The sequence below is a fragment of the Zeus faber genome (genome assembly GCF_960531495.2).
Source record: "Zeus faber genome assembly, chromosome: 2".
Classification (NCBI taxonomy): Eukaryota; Metazoa; Chordata; class Actinopteri; order Zeiformes; family Zeidae; genus Zeus; species Zeus faber.
The window spans coordinates 52869462-52883436 of NC_137189.1; positions in this window are offsets into that span (position 1 = coordinate 52869462).

Here is a 13975-nt window from a genome sequence, read left to right on the forward strand (position 1 = left end):
GGGATACCTGGCCGACATTTTCAGCCACTAAAATGGACTCAACCTCAGTCTCCAAGGTAAAGCAGTGACCATGTTCAATGTCCACAATAAAATAGAAGTGACCATAAGAAAAATGGAGATGTGGGCCAGGCGAGTTGACTGGTCAAACTTTGACTTGCTTGATAATCTTTTGGATTTTCTGAGAAAGGGAGAAATGCGGCTTCCTGTCACCGTGATCAATCATGTCAAAGAGCACCTGCATGGTTTGAGGACCAAGCTGCGCGAATAATTCCCCATGCCAGATGTGCAGTGCAGCTGGATTGAAAACCCCTTCGCCAGCCACAGTGATAAGACCCTCACAGACCTGAGACAAAAGAGAAGGACAATCTTGTGGATCTCTCTTGCGACAGCACATTGAAACTGTCTTCCTTTCAGAAATACCTGACAAACTTTTGGCTTCATGTTGCTTCTGAGTATCCTGATCTGTCCGACAGAGCTCTGTGATTTCTGATGCCTTTCTCAACGAGGCATCTCTGTGAGACTGGCTTTTCAGTGCTTGTGGCATTGAAGATGAAATACAGGAATAAACTGAATGTTAAGCCAAATCTTCGCCTGAGACTGTTATTCCTTAAGCTAGACATTAAGCATTTGGTGTCTGCCATGCAACATCAGCCTTTTCATGAGGTGAGTTTAGGGTTAGGGTTAGTAAAAGCTATCTCAATGACCACCCTGCCTCGTCCGCCAACTAGGCAGTTTGGAATAGGAAATCAAAGGCAATGCACGGGCCGACGCACGCTATCAAAGTTCCCCAATCCGAATTATGTTAGACAGAGTTTTAGGTTTGTGTATTATAGTTTCCCAATATGGGTTCCTTTTTTTTTGGCATGATCTGGCTTTAAGAAGAGATCCCTTTAAGGGGGTTAAGGCTTTTTTTTGTGTGTAATGTTGAACGGTTGTTTGTTTCTTTTAGTTGTACAGGTTTTAACTGTTTCCGTAAACCGAAAGATCAAGACCAGGGTTTGGAAGTAGTTTTCCTCAAACAGTTATTCGATTTTTTTATTTGTAGCTGGTAGCTATGGTTGGTTTTCTTGAAAGTGGTTAAGTATCTCCTTATTTGGTGTTTGGTGTGTTGGGTTGTAGTTTTGTAGAAAATACTTTTAGTAGTCCGGTTGTTCCATCTGAGTGGTTAGGTTGGTAGAAGTTATATTGATGATTATTCCGGGGGGAGTTGAATTTTTTTTAGGAAATTCCGTTTGGGTTGTCCTTATGCTGTCAGAAGTTATATAACCCCTGACTATGTTGAATAGAGCCATAATAGTTTGTGTTCTTATAGTTTCCCGATGGGGGCTTTAGTTGTTTGTTCGTACTTTAGGAAGCGTGGCTTTTTGTTTGTTTGGTTGAGTTGTTTGAATCCCATCTTAGGTTGAGCTTTTTATCCTGTGTTGTGTGCCTTAAGTTCCTCTGTCTGAATATCATGTTTGTTTATTTAATAATTTAGGACACATTCATCAGTAGTGTACCTTAGGATCATCGAGTGTTTCAGTCTTTTAAACCACTATACACCCTCCCCTTGAGGCAGGCCACCGTGGGTTGATCAATTCCCCGGTGTGTGTCCCTTGGCCAATTGGTTCTTGGGATATTTCTACTCTTGTTAGATGGATTTTGTTAAGTTTGGGTAAGTTCTACCTTTGTTTGTCCTTGGGATATTTCTTCTCTTGTTAGGTGGATTTTGTTGAGTTTCGGTAAGTTCTACCTTTGTTTGTCAATGGGATATTTTTGCTCTTGTTAGTTGGATTTTGTTGAGTTTGGGTAAGTTCTACCTCTGTTTGTCCTTGGGATATTTCTGCTCTTGTCAGTTGGATTTTGTTGAGTTTGGGTAAGTTCTACCTTTGTTTGTCCTCGGGATATTTCTTCTCTTGTTAGGTGGATTTTGTTGAGTTTGGGTAAGTTCTACCTCAGTTGTCCTTAAGTTACCTGGATATTGTTTATTTCCTTGGGTGGGATATAATTTGTTTGGTGAGGGTTTGGTTTCTCCGTTTTTTTAAGTAGGATCTGAGTACAGTCCACCATAGGGGTAGAGGTAAATTTGACCTTGTTAAATGAGCGGGTTCTGCTGTTTCCTTTGTCTCATTACCCAGGTTGGGTTAAAGGATGGAGATGGTAGTCGGTTCTGGTAGGTCTAGATCCCGGTGCATCCACGGCCTGGTCCCTAAGTTTGGACCAGGGGATGAGGAATTGAGGGTGTGAATGATTCGAAGATGTCCAATCAGTTTTGGGGCAGGGTTGGATTAACCGTGTGTAGTGTAATGTGCTGTTGCATGGGTGAGGCTAACCCTCATAGAAGACTGGGCAACGGTCAAGGTCCTGATGCCCTGGACCACCACACCCTGCGTGCTGTCCAAATGGACGCAAGGGGGGCCGCATACTTACCCCCCTGGCCAAACAGACTGTTTGCTAACACCGCAAGGTTACCCCAGTCTGTTCGGACTAAGGCCTGGAGATCGTAAAGAATTCTGGAACTTATAAAGGGTATGGAAGTACCAAGGGGGCTCAGTAACCACCTGGGGCCAGAGGGTCGTTCTGGGACCCAGTACCAGGAGTCCAGTGTGAGCCGTCCATCAGGGACCAGGGTCAACAATGCAAGCACTGCTTTCCTAGTAACCCCCGGACCAGAGTGCAAACAGTGGGAGGAACGTCCCTGAATACCGCCAAGGACCAGGGTCAACCAGGCCGGGGCGCTGTTTTCCCATTTTAGTCCCTGGAACGAGTATCAAGGCGGGCCTATCTGAGATCCCAGTCAGGGACCAGGGTCAACAATGCATCAGCACTGCTTTCCTGGTAGCCCCCGAGTTGGAGGATTCCGACCGGTACCTGGTGGCGACTAATGCCTCTCCAAGAATACCCCATCTATGGCAGTGGCTGGAGCAACTGGATCAGCGGGGAGTAGAATGGGCCGGAACCACGCATCTCCCCCCAAGCTTCTACTGACCCAGGGACTCAGCCCATACCTGCTGTAAAAACAGCATTCTACTTTTAAAGAAACAATTCCTGTGTCCCGTACACCGCACAACCCCAGTATTTGTCCAATATATCTATGTTTTTTGGTTTACACCTAGACTCATTGGATAACACTTACCTCAGCAAGGTCTTCATTATTTTTTTAACTTAAATCTCGTATGAGGTCTATTCGGGCTGTATCTTTTACCCTCATGGTTTCTGGGATTTTGTAAATTTTAATAACGTAGGTGGGGTCCTGAATATTTTATCCATAACTTCTTTAAACGATTGGTGGCATATAAATATTTTTTGTGCAATAAAATGCGTAAAGAAATCAAAATTAAAAATACCCATGGTTCATAGTGATTTTTTTTCTGGTAGGAACGGCCGCTATTTCCTGTAGCGGAGTCTCTATCGTGATGTTTATCCTTTGATTGGTCCTCTATAATTATCCCATAATGCCTATATTTTATTAGTTGACTATATTTTATTATGTAAAATAATTAATAATCGCCTTCTGAAATATTTGAACCAGAAAAAACAATACAAAAGTGTTTCATTGAAGGGTTAGGGTTAGGGTTAGGGTTAGGGTTAGGGTTAGGGTTAGGGTTAGGTTGGGTGAGTACTGTATTGATGATCCCGTCTACCCAGTTTGGGTAGCCTGGTATGTATTGGTGAGTACTTTTCCTATGTTCCCCCCTGGCCAGCATGGTCAGTTTGGTATAGGGGACCAAAGGTAATGCACGGGCCGTCGCACGTTATCAAGATTCTCCAATCCCGTATTATGTTAGGTAGAGTGTTAGGTTCATGTTTTGTAGTTATCCCATTTGGGTTAAGAATATAGGCATATTCTGGCTTCAAGGAGAAGTCCCCTAACGAGGGTTTAAGGTGACTTACATTTAAAAGGATGCTTGTTTCCTCTTAGTAGTATAGGTCCAGAGTAATTTGTCTTATATTTGTGGTTGAGAATACCCTGTTTGTTTTTTTGTTTCCAGTTGTTAAGAGTGGTTAAGAACACCTTATTTGTTTTTTGTTTCAAGTTGTTAAGAGTGGTTGAGAATACCCTGTTTGTTTTTTTGTTTCCTGTTGTTAAGAGTGGTTAAGAACACCTTATTTGTTCTTTCTCCGCATTTCTATATGATTACTTTTAGAAATTTAGGACACATTCATCAGTAGTGTACCTCAGGATCATTGAGTGTTTCAGCCTTTTAAACAAACTATACACCCTCTCCTTGAGGCAGGCCACCTGGGCTTCGTCAAGACCCTGGTGTGTGTCCCCCGGTCAATTGGTTTATTTTTGGAAATATTTCTACTCTTGTTGGTTGGATTTTGATGAGTTTGGGTACGACCTCTATTTGTCCGTGGGATATCTATGTTCTTAGATTTAGTTGAGTATAGGTAAGTTCCGTCTCTGTTTGTCATTGGGAAACTTCTTCCATTTTCAATTGGATTTTGTAGAGTTTGGGTACGACCTCTATTTGTCAGTGGGATATTTTTGTTCTTGGATTTTGTTGAGTTTGGGTACGACCTCTATTCGTCAATGGTTAGGGTTAGGATTTGGTTTTAGGGTTAGGATAAGGGTTAGGTTTAGGGTTAGGTTTGGGGTTAGGTTTAGGGCTAGGTCTTAGGGTTAACGTTAGGGTTAGGGTTAGGTTTAGAACCAGGGCTAGGCTTAGGTTTAGGGTTAGGCTAAGGGTTAGGTTTAGGGTTAAGTCTTAGGGTTAACGTTAGGGTTAGGGTTAGGTTTAGAGCTAGAGTTAGGGTTAGGGTTAGGGTCAGGGTTTTAGGATTAGGGTTGGAGAGGAGAGGGAAGTGGAGGAGAAGTATATGTAGAAGGGAGGTAGAGGGAAGGAGAGCCGTCTGTTCGGACTGCATTCTCCTCCTGCCTGTTCGGGCTATTCTCTACCGTCCCAGCTCTCTCAGTTTCCTGAGAGAAGGGGAAGAGAGTGAGAAAAAGAATGAAAAAAGAGAAAAAAAAAAAAAAAAAAAATTGTAAGCTCAGTTATTTTGTATAGTTGTTAATTTATGAGAATAGACTCTAATCAATAGTTGGAAGTTGTTGTACACCTTATCTTGCGCCATGTCAATGCCTTTAAGAGGTGGAAAGAAAGGGGAGAGAGATTTGGTTAGATAATACATATAATGGGTTATAAGGAGAATCTGCTTTCCGAGGCACAGGCTAGATTAGGTTGGGTGAGTACTGTATTGATGATCCCGTGTACCCAGTTTGGGTAGCCTGGTATGTATTGGTGAGTACTTTTCCTATGTTCCCCCCTGGCCAGCATGGTCAGTTTGGTATAGGGGACCAAAGGTAATGCACGGGCCGTCGCACGTTATCAAGATTCTCCAATCCCGTATTATGTTAGGTAGAGAGTTAGGTTCCTGTTCAAGTTGTTGCGGATGGTTAAGAACGTTTTGTTTGTTTTTTGTTCTGGGTTTAAACGTGGTTAAATACACCTTGTTTGTTTTTGTTTCCAGTTGTTTATGGATGGTTAAGAACACCCTATTTGTTTTCTTTGGGTGTTCATTTGTTATGGGTTTAAGCGTGGTTAAATAAACTTTGTTTGTTTTTGTTTCAAGTTGTTACGAATGGTTAAGATCACCTTGTTTGTTTTTTTGGTTACGGGTTTAAGCATGGTTAGGTACACCTTATTTGTTTCTGTTTCAAGTTTTTACGGATTGGTTCAGAACACCTTGTTTGTTCCTTATTACGGGTTTAAGCGTGGTTAAGTACACCTTGTTAGTTTCTTGTTTAAAGTTGTTACGGATGGTTAAGATCGCCTTGTTTGTTTTTTTGGTTACGGGTTTAAGCGTGGTTAGGTACACCTTATTTGTTTCTGTTTCAAGTTTTTACGGATTGGTTCAGAACACCTTGTTTGTTCCTTATTGCGGGTTTAAGCGTGGTTAAGTACACCTTGTTAGTTTCTTGTTTAAAGTTGTTACGGATGGTACGAAAACCTTGTTTGTTTTTTATTACGAGTTTAAGCGTGGTTAGGTACACCTTATTGTTTTTTGATTCAAGTTGTTACGGATGGTTAAGTGTACCCTGTTTCTTCTTTCTCTTAATTTCCGTATGATTACTTTTAGGAATTTAGGACACATTCATCAGTAGTGTACCTCAGGATCATTGAGTGTTTCAGCCTTTTAAACAAACTATACACCCTCTCCTAGAGGCAGGCCACCTGGGTTTGATCAAGACCCTGGTGTGTGTCCCTCGGTCAATTGGTTTTTTTCAAAAAAGGTTATTACTCGGATTTTGGGTACGAGCTCTATACGTTGGTAGGATATTTCTTGAATCTTTTCTGTTGTTGTTTTTTATTTATTTATTATTTTTTTTAAAAAAATAAATTTTTCTTAAAAAAATTATTATTTTTTAATTAATTTTTTGAGAAAATTTATTTGTCCTTGGGCAATTATTACTTTGATTATTCGGCTTTTCTAAGTTTTTGGGTACGTTCTTTATTTGTCGATGGATATTTCTATCCTAGGTCCTTGTTGAGTTTGGGTAAGTTTCCGTTTTTCCTCAAGCGCCTCTGGTATAATTGGTTGGACTTCGTTGAGTCTGCATCGGCCGCCTTAAAATCTAATCCAGGATTATTTTTGCTGTCGTTTAGATGAGATTAGTCGAGTAGGCATTATTGAAACGCTGTTGTTATCCCTTTATTCCGGTTGGTCAAGTTTTGGTTATTTACTTGGGTAAGGTGTAACTTGTTTGATAATTGGTTACTTTGATTATGGTGGCTAAAAAAATCTAAGAAACAGGTGGTTCCGGGAGTAAAGATAAATTTAGATTTAGTAGACAAAGCGGTTTCTATTATCATCTAAGCGTTTACCAATCTGTCGAGTCGGGGACGGTAGTTGGTTATAATTGGTCTAAGGTACGGTAGGTCCACGGCCTGGTCCATAAGTTTGAACCAGGGGATGAGGGCAAAAACTGATTTTTGTGAGAATTTAAGGGTGTCCAATTAGTTTTTTTTGGCAAGTAACATTAACCGTGTGTGGTGTAATGTGCTGTTGCATGGGTGGGGCTAATCCCCATAGAAGACTGGGCAACGTTCAAGGTCCTGATGCCCTGGACCACCACACCCTGCGTGCTGTCCAAGTGGACGCAAGGGGGGCCGCATACTTACCCCCTAGCCGAACAGACTGTTTGTTAACACCGCAAGGTTACCCCAGTCTGTCCAGACTAAGGCCTGGAGGTCATGAGGACAAAAATGGCTAAAATGGTTATGGACATATCACGAGGGCTCAGCAGCAACCAGGCAGCCGAGGGCTGCTCTGGGGTACCGTACCGGGAGTCCAGTGTAAGACCCTGGTCGGGGGCAAGGGTCGACAATGCGAACACCGTCTTCCCCGTCCCCCCGAATCAGAGAGCAAACACAAGGAGGGACGTACTTAAATATCGTCCAGGACCAGGGTCAACAAAGCCGGAGCGTCGTATTCCCATTCAAGTCTCTGGAACGAGTATCAAGACGAGTCCAACCGAGATCCTCATCAGGGACCAGGGTCAACAATGCATCCGCACTGCTTTCCTGGTTGCCCCCGAGTCGAGAACCCAGTTCTCCCAGTCCGAAACCTCCGTTGGGGACCAGGGTCAACCGAGCCGAAGCCCTGTTTTCCTGGTAGCCCCCGGGTTGGAGGATTCCGACCGGTACCTGGTGGCCACTAATGCCCCTCCAGGGATACTCCATCTATGGCAGTGACAAGAGCAACTGGATCAGCGGGGAGGAGAATGGGCCGGAACCACGCATCTCCCCCCAAGCTTCTACTGACCCAGGGACCCAGCCACTACCAACTGTAAAAACAGTATTCTACTTTTGAAGAAACAATTCCTGTGTCCCGTACACCGCACAACCCCAGGAATTGTTCAGTAATCTATGTTTTTTAGTTTTATACCTAAAAACATTGAATAGCGCTTACCTGAGCAAGGTCTTCATTATTTTGGCAATGAAATTTCGTCCAGGGTCTATTCGGGTTGTGCCTTTTACCCTCATGGTATTGTTATTAAAAAAATTTTTAAGCTGTTGTTGGGGTCCTATGTCTCGTGTTATTGATTTTTTTTATTTAAATGGTGGTCTATAAATATACCTTGTGCTTAAAAAATGGGTAAAGAGATTAAAATTAAAATACCCATGGTTCATAGTGGTCGGAACGGCCGCTATTTCCTGAAGTGGAGTCTACATCGTGTTATACATCCCTTGATTGGTTCACTATAATTGTCCCACAATGCCTATTTTCCAGAAGCTGATCGTATTTATTATGTTAAAATAATAAAATAATGATAAACCTTTGTCCATTGGAATTAATTTGAACCAGAAAAGATAGTCTGAAACTGTTTCATTGAAGTGAAGGTGTTCCGGGTTTCTATTCCTAAGTAATTGGTACCGCCAGCGAAAGCGGTATACGGTTGTAATAACGCGCCCACAGCGCGTGATATATTTACTGGGTGGGTAGTCACCGCCCAAATCCAACAGGCTGGCGATGAGGAGAAGGAACCCACCGCCGGGAAGCCACAGACCCCAAAAAAACTCATCCCTACACCAACAAATAAACCGATCCCCCTCCCGGTAACCCGAGTGCGCCGTGTTTAAAGTGGCGCTCCATCATTCCCGGAGGGTTCGGTTATCGTATTCCCCCTTTATTTCTTTTCTCTTTATTTTCTCTTTGGGGCATACACCTATGTATGAAGTGTGCTCCGTAATGAAATGTAACGTAGCCACTTACTCTTTATCTGTAGCGGAGTCTCCGTTGTGGATGTCCATTTTATAGTCGGTTTATTATAATACATCCCAAATGTCCCTATAATAAAGATAATATTAAACTATGTTTTATTTAAATGAACGTCTCATGTACTATTAAAATTGATATGTAACGGGGCCAAAAAAAAGGACACATACGCACACAACCATGTTCCCTTAAAGTCGGGATGTAATGGGTTTTATTGTGAAGAGCACAACATTCTTGAGTGATACCAGAAAGGTTGTAGTCCTCTGGTAGCGAAGAAGTGATACTATCCCCGGTTGGTCCATCTCCATACTTGCGAGGGATTTGCCCCGGAGGCAGCCCGGAGTCCCGTAACCCGCCAGTCGATCTGCCAGTATCCCGGGTGCGCCGCGAGTGCGCCCTGATTAAAGTGGCACTCCCGCGCTCACGGGAGGACTAGGTTCCCGCAACCAAAGTGTGAAGTCCCGCATTTGGGCATGGGGAACGTTCCGTGTCGGAGTGTCCACAGTTATTTAGCCTGTTTCGTCGTTTTTATAAGGTTTTTTTTAAAAGAAATTTTTGTGGTCCGTTGATAATTGGAGATTTGTAATTTTAATGTTGAGTTAGGTATTAAGAGGGACTCTAGGTTGGACCGGGGCAGTTCTAGTGTTAAAGTTAGGTCTAATGATTAGGTTTTTTTTGAAAGACCTTTTTTTTAAAACATTTTTTATAACAAAAACAGTAATTTTTTCGGTTAAGTATAGGGCTAGGAGAAAGTTTTAGCGTTAGATTTTAAAATTAGGCCCTGGGTTGGTTTAAAATTGGGTTCTAGGTTAAGATTTGAAAGTAGGAATCGGGTTAGGGTAAAAATTAAGGTGAAAGTTGGGTTTGGTTTAGGGTTGGAGTTGGGGTTGGGGTTGAAATTGGGGATTTAGAATTAGGGATAGGGTTATAGATGGGGTTAGGGTTGGGGTTGGGGTTAGGGTTAGGGTTGGGGTTAGGGTTTAGGGTTAGGGTTGGGAATATGTTAAGGGTAGGGGTTAGGGTTGGTATAGATTCAGAGTTAGGTTGGGGTTAGTTAGGTTTAAGATTGGGGTTGGGGTTAGGGTTAGGGTTGGGAATATATTGAGGGTAGGGGTTAAGGTTAGGGTTAGGGTTTAGGTCTGAATTCAGGATTGGGAACGGGTTAATAGGGTATAGGTTTATGTTAAGGGTAGGGGTTAGGGTTAGGTTTGGGTTCCGAATAAGGTTAGGCTCAAGGTTGGGGTCGGGGTAAGGGTTAGGGTTATGGTTAGGGTTAGGGTTAGGGTTAGGTTTGTGTTGAAGATCGGGTTGGGGTTATTGAGGTATGGTTTGTGTTTGGGGTTGGGAATAGGTTAAGGGTAGGGGTTAGGTTTAGGGTTAGGTTTAGGTTTGGATTCCGAATTAGGTTAGGGTATGTTGGGGTTAAGGTTGGGGTTGGGGTTAGGGTTAGGGTTGGGGTTGGGGTTAGGGTTAGGGTTAGGGTTAGGTTTGGATTCAAGATTGGGTTAGTGTTAATAAGGTAAGGTTTTGCGTTTAGGGTTAGGGTTAGGGTTGGGAATATGTTAAGGGTAGGGTTTAGGGTTGGTTTTAGATTCAGAGTTAGGTTAGGGTTAGTTAGGCTTAAGATTGGGGTTGGGGTTAGGGTTAGGGTTGGGAATATGTTGACGGTAGGGGTTAAGGTTAGGGTTAGGGTTTAGGTCTGAATGCAGGATTGGGAGGGTTAATATGGTATAGGTTTATGTTTAAGGTTAGGGTTGAGTTAGGGTTAGGGTTGGGAATATTGTTAAAGGTAGGGGTTGGGGTTTAGGTTTTAGGTTTGGATCCAGAGTTGGGTTAGGGTTTAGTTAGGTTTAAAGGTTGGGGTTGGGGTTAGGGTTAGGGTTGGGGATATGTCTAGGGTAGGGGTTAGGGTTAGGTTTAGGTTTACCTTCAGAGTTAAGTTAGGGTTAATTTGGTCTGGTTAGGGTTAGGGTCGGGGTTAGGGTCAGGGTCTATTTTTAGGTTTGGATTCAGGTTAGGTTAGGGTTAGTCAGGCTTAAGGTTGGGGTTTGGGTTAGGGTTAGGGTTAAGGTTGTGGTTAGGGTTAGGGTTTGGTTCGGAAAAATAGGGTTAGGGTTAGTGGGGTATAGATCTGGGGTTAGGGTTAGGTTGGAGTTATGGGGTTAGGGTTAGGGGTAGGAATGTGTTAAGGGTAGGGGTTAGGGTTAGGGTTAGGTTTGGATTCAAGAGTTAGTGTTAATCAGGTAAGGTTTGTGTTTTTAGGGTTAGAGTTTGGGTTGGGAATGTGCTTAGGGTTAGGGTTAGGGGTTAGGGTTAAGGTTAGGTTTGGATTCCGAATTAGGTTAGGGTTAGGGTCAGGGTTAGGGTTAGGGTTAGGAATGTGATAAGGGTAGGGGTTGGGGTTAGGTTTAGATTCAGAGTTAGGTTGGGGTAAGTTAGGCTTTAAGGTTGGGGTTGGGGTTAGGGTTGGGAATGTGTTGAGGGTAGGGCTTAAGGTTAGGGTTAGTGTTTAGGTCTGGATTCAGGATTGGGTAAGGGTTAATAGGGTTAGGGTTAGGGGTTGGGGGTTAGGGTTAGGGTTAGGGTTAGGGTTAGGGGTGGGGTTAGGGGTTAGGGGTTAGGGGTTAGGGTTAGGGTTAGGGTGGGGAATATGGTTAGGGTTAGGGTTAGGGTTAGGGTTAGGGTTAGGGTTAGGGTTAGGGTTAGGGTTAGGGTTAGGGTTAGGGTTAGGGTTAGGGTTAGGGTTAGGGTTAGGGTTAGGGTTAGGGTTAGGGTTAGGGTTAGGGTTAGGGTTGGTTGGTTGAGTACTGTATTGATGATCCCGTCTACCCAGTTTGGGTAGCCTGGTATGTATTGGTGAGTACTTTTCCTATGTTCCCCCCTGGCCAGCAAGGGCAGTTTGGTATAGGGGACCAAAGGTAATGCACGGGCCGTCGCACGTTATCAAGATTCTCCAATCCCGTATTATGTTAGGTAGAGAGTTAGGTTCCTGTTCAGGTTGTTGCGGATGGTTAAGAACATTTTGTTTGTTTTTTTGTTCTGGGTTTAACCGTGGCAAAATACACCTTGTTGGTTTTTGTTTCAAGTTGTTATGGATGGTTAAGAACACACTATTTGTTTTTTTTGGGTGTTCATTTGTTATGGGTTTAAGAGTGGTTAAATAAACCTTATTTGTTTTTGTTCCAAGTTGTTACGAATGGTTAAGATCACCTTGTTTGATTTGTTGAGTACTGTATTGATGATTCCGTTTACCCAGTTGGGTATCCTGGTATGTATTGGTGAGTAATATTCCTATGTTCCCCCCTGGCCAGCATGGGAAGTTTGGTATAGGGGACCAAAGGTAATGCACGGTCTTGGTAAGATAATACCTGTAATGGGTTATAAGGAGAATCTGCTTTCCGAGGCACAGGCTAGGTTAGGTTGGTTGAGTACTGTATTGATGATCCCGTCTACCCCGTTTGGGTAGCCTGGTATGTATTGGTGAGTACTTTTCCCATGTTCCCCCCTGGCCAGCAAGGGCAGTTTGGTATAGGGGACCAAAGGTAATGCACGGGCCGTCGCACGTTATCAAGATTCTCCAATCCCGTATTATGTTAGGTAGAGAGTTAGGTTCCTGTTCAAGTTGTTGCGGATGGTTAAGAACGTTTTGTTTGTTTTTTGTTCTGGGTTTAACCGTGGCAAAATACACCTTGTTGGTTTTTGTTTCAAGTTGTTATGGATGGTTAAGAACACCCTATTTGTTTTATTTGGGTGTTCATTTGTTATGGGTTTAAGCGTGGTTAAATAAACCTTGTTTGTTTTTGTTTCAAGTTGTTACGAATGGTTAAGATCACCTTGTTTGTTTTTTTGGTTACGGGTTTAAGCGTGGTTAGGTACACCTTATTTGTTTCTGTTTTAAGTTTTTACGGATTGGTTCAGAACACCTTGTTTGTTCCTTATTACGGGTTTAAGCGTGGTTAAGTACACCTTGTTAGTTTCTTGTTTAAAGTTGTTACGGATGGTTAAGATCACCTTGTTTGTTTTTTTGGTTACGGGTTTAAGCGTGGTTAGGTACACCTTATTTGTTTCTGTTTCAAGTTTTTACGGATTGGTTCAGAACACCTTGTTTGTTCCTTATTACGGGTTTAAGTGTGGTTAAGTACACCTTGTTAGTTTCTTGTTTAAAGTTGTTACGGATGGTAAGAAAACCTTGTTTGTTTTTTATTATTAGGTTGGTTGAGTACTGTATTGATGATCCCGTCTACCCAGTTTGGGTAGCCTGGTATGTATTGGTGAGTACTTTTTCCTATGTTCCCCCCTGGCCAGCAAGGGCAGTTTGGTATAGGGGACCAAAGGTAATGCACGGGCCGTCGCACGTTATCAAGATTCTCCAATCCCGTATTATGTTAGGTAGAGAGTTAGGTTCCTGTTCAAGTTGTTGCGGATGGTTAAGAACGTTTTGTTTGTTTTTTGTTCTGGGTTTAAACGTGGTTAAATACACCTTGTTTGTTTTTGTTTCCAGTTGTTTATGGATGGTTAAGAACACCCTATTTGTTTTCTTTGGGTGTTCATTTGTTATGGGTTTAAGCGTGGTTAAATAAACTTTGTTTGTTTTTGTTTCAAGTTGTTACGAATGGTTAAGATCACCTTGTTTGTTTTTTTGGTTACGGGTTTAAGCATGGTTAGGTACACCTTATTTGTTTCTGTTTCAAGTTTTTACGGATTGGTTCAGAACACCTTGTTTGTTCCTTATTACGGGTTTAAGCGTGGTTAAGTACACCTTGTTAGTTTCTTGTTTAAAGTTGTTACGGATGGTTAAGATCGCCTTGTTTGTTTTTTTGGTTACGGGTTTAAGCGTGGTTAGGTACACCTTATTTGTTTCTGTTTCAAGTTTTTACGGATTGGTTCAGAACACCTTGTTTGTTCCTTATTGCGGGTTTAAGCGTGGTTAAGTACACCTTGTTAGTTTCTTGTTTAAAGTTGTTACGGATGGTACGAAAACCTTGTTTGTTTTTTATTACGAGTTTAAGCGTGGTTAGGTACACCTTATTGTTTTTTGATTCAAGTTGTTACGGATGGTTAAGTGTACCCTGTTTCTTCTTTCTCTTAATTTCCGTATGATTACTTTTAGGAATTTAGGACACATTCATCAGTAGTGTACCTCAGGATCATTGAGTGTTTCAGCCTTTTAAACAAACTATACACCCTCTCCTAGAGGCAGGCCACCTGGGTTTGATCAAGACCCTGGTGTGTGTCCCTCGGTCAATTGGTTTTTTTCAAAAAAGGTTATTAC